This window comes from Pygocentrus nattereri, chromosome 11, assembly GCF_015220715.1.
Source record: "Pygocentrus nattereri isolate fPygNat1 chromosome 11, fPygNat1.pri, whole genome shotgun sequence".
Taxonomy (NCBI): Eukaryota; Metazoa; Chordata; class Actinopteri; order Characiformes; family Serrasalmidae; genus Pygocentrus; species Pygocentrus nattereri.
This window is the reverse complement of record NC_051221.1, coordinates 11,198,758-11,211,142: the sequence shown is the minus strand read 5'-3', so window position 1 is coordinate 11,211,142 and position 12,385 is coordinate 11,198,758.

Sequence of the window (12,385 nt, the reverse complement as noted above, 5' to 3'; positions counted from 1 at the left end):
GGCCAGTTTTCTCTGTCGTACTATTTTACTTTTTAATGGAGCTACACTATCTAAAGTAGATCGAAAAGTATCCTCTAAGAACTTGGTCATAATATCTAGCTCGGTAGGATTAGATGGACAGCTGACAGAGGCTGATAACTGAGGAAGGTTTCTGATAAAGCTGCCAGCTGTGGAGGAAGTTATAGTCCACTTGACACGATAACATGGTGATGAACGCACATTACCACTAAACTGTATTTCATAAGAGATTAAGTAATGGTCTGAGGCTGCTGTGCTCTGGGGGAGAACGGCTAAGTTATCTATGTCTATACCAAAGGTCAGTATTAAGTCTAGAGTGTGGTTGTGGTAGTGTGTGGGCCCTTTTATAATTTGGGTGAAACTTATGGAGTCTATGATAGATATAAATGCCTTACTTAGTGCATCTTGATGATTGTCAATGTGGATATTAAAATCTCCCACAATTATTATTTTACTTGAAAATGTTATTAAGCTTGATAGAAACTCAGAGAATTCCTGAAAGAACTGAGAATGGTGGTCTCTGACTTTTGCATGGCTCTATACACTGAGCAGCTGTTTATTTATTTAGTCCACCTCCTTGTTTCTACACTCATTGTCCATTTTACCAGCTCCACTGATCATATAGAAGCACTTTGTAGTTTACAGATTGTAATCCACCTTTTTCTCTGCATATTTTGTTACCCTGTCCTTCAGTGATTAGGACCCCCACAGGACCACAGAATAGATATTATTTGGTTGGTGGGACAGTTAGTGTGTGCTGTGCTGGTATGAGTGAACCATTTTTGTCATTTTTTACTTTATACCGTGTCAGAATTGATTTAATTAAATGTAGATCTATTATAACTGAAGTTGGAGGGGCATAGCTGAAACCCCTCCTTCTTCCAATCTAACGCCCTATGAATTTACATCCTCACCTTCGGTTCCCATGACGAAGGGTTCACAATCCCCACTGCCACCCCATCTCCTCCCTGTTCCTCAGTCCTACATCAGTCCTATTACAGCTATGAGGGGGTCTGGCCTTCTAGCTACAGGCAGAAGCCGCCCAGAACTCCAGCCCAAATTCTCATAACCTCCTACCCTTCCTTAATCAATCTTCCCTCATACTACCACCACCATGTCGAAGACATGGTCTGAACTCACAGACATCCATTTAAAGTTAAGAAGGTTTGGTCACACTTTATTTTGATAGTCTTCTATAGATGATCTACAGATAGTTAGACTCCAATAATCGCATTCAGCTGATTATTAACAATATTTTGGGAAGGACTATGTTTAGGAGTACGTGTAGGTTTAGTTTAGGGTTAGGTTCAGGGTTAGTTTTATTCTATCACATACAACTTCGAGTTCAGTTGCATTTATTAGAAATTGTTAATTAAAGCAGGCTGAATATCTACAAAGCATCTACAGTGGACTATCAAAATATAGTGTTCCCACAAGTTTTTTCCTTTTCTTTACTTTTTTGGAAGTAGGAGGTTTTGTTCTCATAGCAATGATATACAGTATACAGTATGTATAGATTGATCAGGCATGACCACCTCCTTGTTTCTACACTCATTGTCCATTTTAGCAGCTCCATTTACTCTATAAGTGCATTGCATAGTTCTACAATTACAGACTGTAGTCCATCTGTTTCTCTGATACATTGGTTCTTCAGTGGTCAAGACTCCCAGGGACCCTCACAGAGGTATTATTTGGGTGGTGGATCATTATCAGCAGTCCAGTAACACTGACGTGGTGGTGGTGTGTTAGTGTGTGTTGCGCTGGTCTGAGTGGATCAGACAGCAGTGCTGCTGGAGTTCTTAAACACTTCAGTGTCACTGCTGGACTGAGAATAGTCCACCAACCAGAAATATCCACCCAACAGCGTCCTGTGAGCAGCGTCCTGTGACCACTGATGAAGGACTAGAGGATGACCAACACAAACTTTGCAGCAGAAGATGAGCTGTCGTCTCTGACTTTACATCTACAAGGTGGACTGACAAGACAGGAGTGTCTAATAGAGTGGACAGTGAGTGGACACAGTGTTAAAACACTCCAGTAGCACTGCTTTGTCTGATCCACTCGTTCCAACACAACACACACTAACACACCACCACCACGTCAGTGTTACTGCATTGCTGAGAATGATCCACCACCCTGCTCTGTGAGGGTCCATGGGGGTCCTGACCACAGAAGAACAGGGTAAAAGGGGGCTAACAAAGTATCAGAGAAACAGATGGACTACAGTCTGTAACTGTAGAACTACAAAGTGCACTTATATAGTAAGTGGAGCTGATAAAATGGACAGTGAGCATAGAAACAAGGATATATAAAGTCATAATGTTATGCCTGATTGGTGTATACATGTAATACATTTTTTCTAAGCCTAAACCTAAACGTAGCCTAATTGTAAACTCAGGAGCTGAAAAAAAAGTATGACTTTTCCACTTTTTAGAGATGAATAAAAAGCTCTCAATCATCATTTGATCATTTTCTTGGTTCTGAACATCAGTCTGGTTTTTCTCTGGTCTTCCAGGGCATTTAGCTTCCAAAAAGCTATGAAAACACGCAAACACACAAACACTTCCCTCTTGACTCTGTTTAGCAGGTCAGATGGTTAACGGTACAGCCGAAGCAGCACATCATCACCTGTGAATAATCTTCCCACACCAAACTTTTCTTTATTTCTCTCTCCTAGTGTACTGTGGCCTTTATTGACTCGCTGGAGGCCAGAGAGAAGTCTCTGCAGCTGACGAGTCACAGATGGCATCTCTATAAATAAGTCCGGCATGAGCAAAAGGAGATTATGGATTTTTCGAGCTTGTTTTTAATAGTGGGCTGTGGAGATTACAGCCTGAGCTTTGTAACATTCTAAGTTTTGGAAGAGTTTATTCTCTTTGCAGCAGCAACATTTGTAAACAGGCATTGAAAAGCCCTGAGTGACTGAAGAGCAGTAGCGGAATCAAACTGGAGATCTTCCCCAATAAAATAAAGTTTACTTTCACGATGCATATTCTGTTCGATCGGTTTGTTACTGATTCACGGTCATTCACCTTTCAGCCGTGTGGAATACTGTAATGTTCTTAAAATATTAAAAGGTCTAAAACTTTGGACAGACTTCCAACATTCAGTTCAGTTAAATTGAGTTTTATAGTGCTTTCTACAAAGACAGAGATTTCTACAACAGGAATTGTCCCAAAATAGTTTGCCCAGGGGTCCAGTCCCCCTAATGAGGGTCAAAAAGAGGGACAATGTCCAGAAAATGAAAAGAGGACATGAGGAAGAACCACTCACAGAGAGGAACCTACACTTAAAAAGAAAAGCTCATTTACTGCATTACGAAGAACCACTGAAAAGGTCCAGGACTCACAAAGAAAGCATTTGGAAGAACCGCTGAGGAACTAAGACACAAAGAGAGAAACTGTACTCTTTTAAAAAAGTAAAGAGTATAGTTCTATTTAGAATCATGACTTTCAAAATCTTTTGAAAATGGTTCTATATAGCACCAAAAATATATTCTATAATAATATGTTCTATATAGCACTTCTGTTGCTACAAGCTTGATATCATAACAGAAGAATACTTTCTGGTGCTATAGCTGGAACCATATGCAACACATTCTCTATCAATCTGCCTAACCATTTTACCATCCAAAGAATTCTTAAAGCATGAAATGGTTCTATATAGAACATATTGTTAGGAGCAGGAGGACGAGCCACTGAGAGGAACCAAGACTCAAAAGAAATCCTCTAGGAGCAGGAGGACGAGCCACTGAGAGGAACTAAGACTCAAAAGAAAACCTCTAGGAGCATGAGGGAGAGCCACTGAGAGGAACCAAGACTAAAAAAACCTCTAGGAGCATGGGGAAGAGCCACTGAGAGGAACCAAGACTCAAAAGAAAACCTCTAAGAGCATGGGGAAGAGCCACTGAGAGGAACCAAGACTCAAAAGAAAACCTCTAGGAGCATGGGGAAGAGCCACTGAGAGGAACCAAGACTCAAAATAAAAACCTCTAGGAGCATGGGGAAGAGCCACTGAGAGGAATCGAAATGAAAAAAAATCCCAAAATGAAAAATAAAAAAAAATTAAAATGAAAAAATCCCCAAAATTTTGAAGAAGTAACTGACAGGAACCTTGACTCAAAGAAAGAACCTCTACTCTCATAAAAAGATGGTTCTTCAAGGGTCCTTATTAAAGGGAATAATTCTATTTAGAACTAGGGCTTTGATGATAACCGTATTACCGCAATACTGTGGTTATGTAATGCCTACCGCGGTGTTGAGCTTATTACCGTCATTTATTTATTTATTTATAAAATGAATAGTTCCCGAGTTCTGACTGACCCAACACTTTTCCGTTGTGATTGCTGTGCACGTGAGGGAAAGGGACAGTCCATTAAAGGGGGTTTCTTTTTGTGTGTGATTATTTTTAATTATTTCTAGGTTTATGTACTTGTGATACCTACAGATAACATTCAGTGTAGCACATTATATACATGCACAGTACACAAAAATAAAAGCAGTTAGATTTTAATTCCTTTGTGCTGAACGAAAAAGCGCATCTCTTACATGGTAGTGCCCATGCAGATGACCGTTGAGCCCACATTACTCAAATCAACAATGGCGACAAATCTAGCTTCCAAGCCAAATACTGTGTCACCAATTTGGGCACATTTTGGCTTTGAGCCAGATGACAAGGGATCGCCGGTGAGTTTGAAGGAGGCAGTATGCCGTATTTGCAGAAAAAAAGTATCCGTCTCAAGAGGAAATACGACCAATCTAAGATCACATCTTAGAGTTAACCATCCTTCTGTGTTTGCCGAACTTGGCAGCAGAACACCCGCATCAGGAGGAGGTACAACCTCAGGTCAGCAGCGACTCTAAGGCCTTTGCGAGAGGAACAAAGTACCAGCGTGACAGCAACCAGTGGCGAGCGCTTACTGATAGTGTGACTCGCTATTTGGTTGAAGAAATGGTGCCGTTTCGCACTGTTGAAAGCCGGCGTTCAAAGATGATAGAACGCGTTCTCGAGCCAACCCCAGCCATTAAAAGAGTGCTGGATGACCGGCGCAGCCAACATTTGATTCTTACTTGGCAGGATGTCGAGGTCCGTCTTCACAGAAGACGGTCACAGCGTCCTCTGTGAAATCGATCTTACAGTTACTAAGTGAGGATCTTCTGCTCCCAACCAAGGTAGACATGGAGTTGACGCGCAACCTGAAAATAAAAATGACCTTGAGTCTTGGAAGACAAATACAATGCACCTGCAACACAGCGACTGCTGGCGAAGGCCTCGTTCATTGACCCAAGATACAAGGACATCAACCCTATAGATGATGTCAAAGACACACTGTTAACCGCGGTGATACGTTGCTTTATCACCATGGTAAGAAAAAATCCATACCGTCACAGCCCTATTTAGAACCATGACTATTCATGCTTAAATGGTTCTTTGCATGGTAAAATGGTTCAGTGGACTGGTGGAGAATGTGTTTTATATGGTTCTGTAATTCTGTGAAGCTGCTTTGCGACAACGTCCATTGTAAAAAGCGCTATACAAATAAATTTGATTTGATTTTATTCTGTACAGAACCGTTTTCATGTTGGTTTTTTATAGCACCAAAAAGGGTTCTTTTGTTGTTACATGCTTGACATCATAACAATAGAAGAACCCTTTCTGGTGCTGTACAGAACCATATACAGCACATTCTCAATCAATCTGCCAAATCATTTCACTATGCAAAGAATCCTTTAAGCATGAAACGGTTCCATGTAGAAATGGAAGCTTTAGTGAAAATTCTTCCAGGAAGACTCTAATGCTACATCATTTATTCATTACTCCTGACCAATCACGGACCAACACCTGTCTTTAAAATGACTCGACTTTCGTTCCAATTCTGTTGCTTTCAGGTGCTGACGTTTTGATGTTCTCCTCTTTCCTCCCCACCACCACCAGTTGGGTACCTATCTACTTGTCTGAGGGTAGGTTGTGCCCCTGCCATCTTTATCCAACAGGGTCAGCAAGGGTCTCACCGCTCCAAGATGTGGACCAAGAACGTGGGCTACACCAAAGACTCTTTAATTTCTATTGAATTATCTTTCAACTTGTAAGATTCCATTGAGGATATAAAAAAATTGTCTTCCTTCACTCTTGCCTCCTGAGTCTTTCTGGCAGAGCTCATGGTTCTAAACAGAGTAATTAATTACCTTTACTAAAAATCTCTTGAAGAACCATTTTTAAGAGTGTTGGATCGTGAAGAATAAACAAAGCGGGAGCAACACTCAGAAGGAGAAACTCTCTAAACAGGTGGAACCACTGAGAGGAGTCAAGACTCAAACGAACAAAAATTCTAAAAGTATGAAGAAGTAACACTGAGAGGAACCAAGACTCAAAAGGAGAAACTCACTCAGAGCATGCGGAAGAACGACTGAGAGGAACCAAGACTCAACAAGGAGAAATTCACTGAGAGCATGAAGAAGAACCACTGAGAGGAACCAAGGCTCAAAAGGAGAAAAACTCCAAGAGCATGAAAAAGAACCGCAGAGAGGAACCAAGACTGAAAAGAGATTCTCTAAAACAGGAGTAAGAACCACTGAGAGGAAGCAAGACTCAAAAGAAAAAGCATAAAAGAGCATGAAAAGCATAAAAACAGAGCATAAAAACAAAAGAATTGAGAGGTATGGAGACTTGAAAGAAAACCTCCAGAGCATAAGGAAGAACCACTGAGGGGAACCAAGACTCAAAATGAGAAACTCTAAGAGCATGAAGAAGAAACATAGAGAGGAACCAAGACTCAAAAGAACAAAATCTATAAAAGTATGAAGAAGTAACACAGAGAGGAAACAAGAGTCAAAAGAAAACTAGAGCATAAGGAAGAAGCACTGAGAAGAATCAAGACTCAAGAGAAAAAACTCTAGAGCATGATAAGGAACCACTGAGAAGAACCAAGATTTAAAAGAAGAAACTCTCTAAGAACATGAGGAAGAACCTCTGAGAGGGAACAAAGACTCAAAAGAAGAACTGCTCAGAATGCTGTATAATCCAGAACCTTGTATGGAAAATCAGCCCATAGTCTAGCAGCTTCTCTCAGTTCCTGTTTTTGCCAGTTTGCTGAAAAAATAAAGCAGTGAATAAGGAAGCAGACAAACTGGGGTTGCTGTATCTACTCCTGTGGGGCGTGTTTTTGCCTTCTACACCTGCGGCTGCTGTGTACCGTGTTTCAAAAACCATCAAAGCCTATTTGACTTTTGAGAGCAAATGATTTACGACCGAAACAGGGTGCTTTTTCCTCCAGATAGTTATCCCCCCATGCTTCTCTTTCCTGACCCCCCTGCTTTCTGCTCCCATATCCTTCCACAGCAAAGCAGCAAAGCAAAAGTTTCTCTCCAGTGCTGCGGAGTCAACTTAAGCCGTTTCCAGTGCTAAACTCCCCAACCCACAGATAGCCTATAAATAAACATGATATCGATCGCCCCAAGCAGCCTATTCTACAGTGGTAAACAAATGAACACTTCACCTCAGCACTGGGTGAGGAGAGTCCTGCAAGAGCTCTGATGAAATATACATAAAGCCCTTTTTTCTCCTTTTTTTAAAGCTCAGTGCTGATGTTCTCCACGTAGGCTACATTATGTAAGAGCTTCTCCTTAGCCTACAACCTACAGCTCCCACCAAGAAAAAAACTTGCACATTTGCTTCCTCCTCAATGTATATACCAGCCAAGGAAAAACTCAAACTTTCATGCTCTAAAAAAAATAAGATGTGGATCTGGACCACTGTGAAATGATCCCTTATCTGATTCCAGATTATAAGGGGAACACAAGCATAGCATAAATGGACACTATGAACTGTGAGCACAATACATATCAGTTCTTAACTGACCGATCAATATCAGTTTGTAAATATTAACATCGAAACATCTGTTCCTACAAACGTACAGTATGGTGTTCTGCAAGGCTCTGTTTTAGGATCTCTATTGTTCTCTCTCCTTTTCTCTTTTCTTCTCTTTATCTCTCTTCTCTCTTTACCTTCTTTCTTCTTTTCATTTTCTCTTTTCTTCTTTCCTCTTTCCATCTTTCTTCTTTCCTCTTCCTTCATCTCTTCTCTCCTCTTCCTCTTCCTCTTTCCATTCCCTCTTCTCCTCTTTTCTTCTTTCCTCTCCTTTCATCTCTTGTCTCCTCTCCTCTTTTTTTCTTTCCTCTCCTCTTAGTCTGTTCTCTTTCCACCCCCCCCCCTCATTTTTGTCCTCAGCTTTCATCCTTTCTTCTTTCTATCTCAGTTTTCCTTGCGAAATGATTTCTCATCTGATTTCTGATTAAAAGAAGAACACTAGCGTACCATAAAGGGACACCATGAACTGTGAGCACAATAAATATCAGTTCTTAACTGACCAATTGATATCACTTTGTAAATATAAATGGCAAAACATGTTCCTACAAAAGTACAGTATGATATTCCACAAGGTTCTGTTTTAAGGCCTCTACTGTACACATTATATGTGCTACCACTGGGCTCCATTATCAGTAAACATGGTATCAATTTCCATTGCTATGCTAATGACACACAACTGTATATATTACTGTGTTGGATAAAGTGACCAGCTATTTATTAACAAAGCCTTATAGTATTGTTTATTCATTTCACATGGCGAAAAAGTTGCATTCAAAGACCAGTTTTAACTGCTACCACAGACTAAACATCAAAGGCCCAATGTATTGAGCATTTCAAGTTGCAAAGTGGGAGGATTCTATATAAAGTGGGTGGAGATATTACACATGCAGCTGATTACATATTGTGTCCAATTCACTAAAGATTGAGCAACTCGAGCTTCGCATATTCTAACCAGGCCTAAATTTGCATTAGGGTCTTATGCGCTTAGACGTAGACGTGAACTTTGCACACACGCTGAAAGAATGCTTACCAGGAGATTAACGTTGTTTAAACTCTCAGGACCAGACGTATGAAGACATTTCGCAAAACATGCCTTGATATGACGGAACATGGTGTTAATGTTGCTCGGACTCTGTCCGAGTAAATTATCACCACTGTAGAATGTTATGATGAACTTTTTCTGTTTTGTGTTGAGCTTATTGACAACTTTATTTCACTGCCACTGCATCTTCTGGTCGCGTCATGGTACATTTTGTGCTTGTATATACATGAAAACATACTAAAAAAGACACTTTTGATCAACAACACCTTCCTATTGCTATATGCCATATATAAACATAGTACCATGCTGGCTATTAAAGTGTGATGTCACTGCTTTGGCTCATACTGAGTATGATTTTTAAGGTGCTTCCTGTAATTTTAGAGCTCTTCAGAGCTAAACACATCTTACAGAAAGAGCTGAAGGCACTTTGTCCATCTCGGGTTGCACTCAGATTACATTTGCCATCATTGTTCAAATACATTTACTCTGAAATGTAATAAAAGTGTCCAGATTCACTTATCAGTTCAGTTATAACCTTGAGAAAAAAATGCTTAAAAAATAATGGAAATAAAGAAAACAGAAACTAAACACTGCAGTCAAAGACGATGATGGAAAGCAAAATAATAAGCATGTAAATCAATAGTACATGAATAAATAAGGAATAAATGCTCATGAATGAGAAAATGAACAAGCGCACTTCAGAACAAATTGTCAGTACGGATCCAGAGGGGAACCGCACTTGCTTGAATTTATTAGATTTTTGGTGCAAGTCAAATGTTTTTTTTTTTCAAGTAACCCGTTTGGGAAAAATCACTTTTCCCAATAAAGATCAATGAGGTGAATATCCGGAAGAATCATGTTATCAAGCTGCAATCCCACCACAGCAGGAACACAAAAGAACGGCATCCAATACAGTGAGAGGAGCTTAATAAACTCGGAGCTGGTCCTGAGGTGACTGCAGTGCTGTGTCACTAATGCCTGATTAGGATTTAATACTCTAATTACTGTGTTTACACTGTCGCTGTTTGTAAATGGAATAAAATAAATCCTCATATATCGGCTCACGGCAGCTCGAGATGGCAGCTCAGGCTTCTAAACTGAACCATGCCTTCTCTTCTCTTTCTCTTCTCTTCTCTTCTCTTCTCTTCTCTTCATCTCTCTTCTCTTTATCTCTCTTCTCTTTATCTCTCTTCTCTTCATCTCCCTTCTCTTCTTCTCTCTTCTCTTCATCTCCCTTCTCTTCTCTCTTCTCTTCTTCTCTCTTCATCTCTCTTCTCTCCTCTTTATCTCTCTTCTCTTCAACTCCCTTCTCTCCTCTTCATCTCTCTGCTCTTCTCTCTTCTTTTCATCTCTCTTCTCTCCTCTTCATCTCCTCTTCTCTTATTCTCTCTTCTCTTCTTTTCTTCATCTCTCTCCTCTTCATCTTTCTTCTCTTCTTCTCTCTTCTCTTTATCTCTCTTCTCTCCTCTTCATCTCCTCTTCTCTTATTCTCTCTTCTCTTCTTCTCTTCATCTCTCTCCTCTTCATCTTTCTTCTCTTCTCTTCTCTTCATCTCTCTTCTCTTCTCATCATCTCTTCTCTCCTCTTCATCTCCTCTTCTCTCCTCTTCATCTTTCTTCTCTTCTTCTCTCTTCTCTTCATCTCTTTTCTCTTCTCTTCTCTTCTTCTCTTTTCTCTTCATCTCCCTTCTTTCCACTTCATCTCTCTTCTCTCCTCTTCATCTCTCTTCTCTTCATCTCTTTTCTCTTCTTCTCTCTTCTCTTCATCTCTTTTCTCCTCTTCATCTCTCTTCTCTTCATCTCTTTTCTCTTCTTCTCTCTTCTCTTCATCTCTTTTCTCCTCTTCATCTCTCTTCTCTTCTTCTCTCGTCTCTTCTTCTCTCTTCTCTTCATCTCTCTTCTCTTCTCATCATCTCTTCTCTCCTCTTTATCTCTCTTCTCTTTATCTCCCTTCTCTCCTCTTCACCTCTTCATCTTTCTTCTCTTCATCTCTCTTCTCTTCTCTTCTTCTCTTTTCTCTTCATCTCCCTTCTTTCCACTTCGTCTCTCTTCTCTCCTCTTCATCTCTCTTCTCTTCATCTCTTTTCTCTTCTTCTCTCGTCTCTTCTTCTCTCTTCTCTTCATCTCTCTCTTCTCTCTTCTACTTCTCTCTCTTCTTATTCTTCTTCTCTCTTCTTCTTCTCTCTTCTCTCTCTTCTCTTCTTCTCTTCTTCTCTTCTCTTTCTTACTCTCTTTCTCTCCTCTCTATTCTCTTCTCTTCTTCTCATCTTCTTCTCTCTCTCTCTCTTTCTTTCTTTCTCTTCTTTTCTTCTTCTCTCTCTTCTTCTCTCTCCTTCTCTCTTACTTCTTCTCTCCTTCTCTCTCTTATCCTCTCTACTCTTCTCTCTCTCTCTTCTCTTCTCTCTCTTCTTCTCCTTCTCTTCTCTCTCTTTCTCTCTCTCTCTTTCTCTTTTCTCTCTCTTCTCTCTCTCTTCTCTTTCTTCTCTCTTCTCTCTCTCTCTTCTTCTCTCTCTACTCTCTTCTTCTCTGCTCTCTCTCTCTTCTCTCTCTCTTCTCTGCTTCTCTTCTTCTTCTCTCTTCTCTTCATCTCTTTTCTCCTCTTCATCTCTCTTCTCTTATTCTCTCTCCTCTTCTTCTCTCTTCTCTTCTTCTCTCTTCTCTTCTCATCATCTCTTCTCTCCTCTTCATCTCTCTTCTCTTCATCATTCTCTTTATCTCTCTTCTCTTTATCTCCCTTCTTTCCTCTTCACCTCTTCATCTTTCTTCTCTTCTTCTCTCTTCTCTTCATCTCTCTTCTCTCCTCTTCATCTCTCTTCTCTTTATCTCTCTTCTCTTCATCTCTCTTCTCTTTATCTCTCTTCTCTTCATCTCCCTTCTCTTCTTCTCTCTTCTCTTCTTCTCTCTTCATCTCTCTTCCCTCCTCTTCATCTCTCCTCTCTTTATCTCTCTTCTCTCCTCTTCATCTCCTCTTCTCTTCATCTCTCTTCTCTCCTCTTCATCTCTCTTCTCTTCAACTCCCTTCGCTCCTCTTCATCTCTCTGCTCTTCTTCTCTCTTCTCTTCATCTCTCTTCTCTCCTCTTCATCTCCTCTTCTCTTATTCTCTCTTCTCTTCTTCTCTTCATCTCTCTCCTCTTCATTTTTCTTCTCTTCTTCTCTTCATCTCTCTTCTCTTCTCTTCTTCTCTTTTCTCTTCATCTCCCTTCTTTCCACTTCGTCTCTCTTCTCTCCTCTTCATCTCTCTTCTCTTCATCTCTTTTCTCTTCTCTTCTTCTCTCTTCTCTTCATCTCTTTTCTCCTCTTCATCTCTCTTCTCTTCTTCTCTCTTCTCTTCATCTCTCTTCTCTTCTCTTCTCTCTTCTTCATCTCCTCTTCTCTTCTCTTATCTTCTCTTTATCTCTCTTCTCTCCTCTTCATCTCTCTTCTCTTTATCTCTCTTCTCTCCTCTTCATCTCTTCTCTT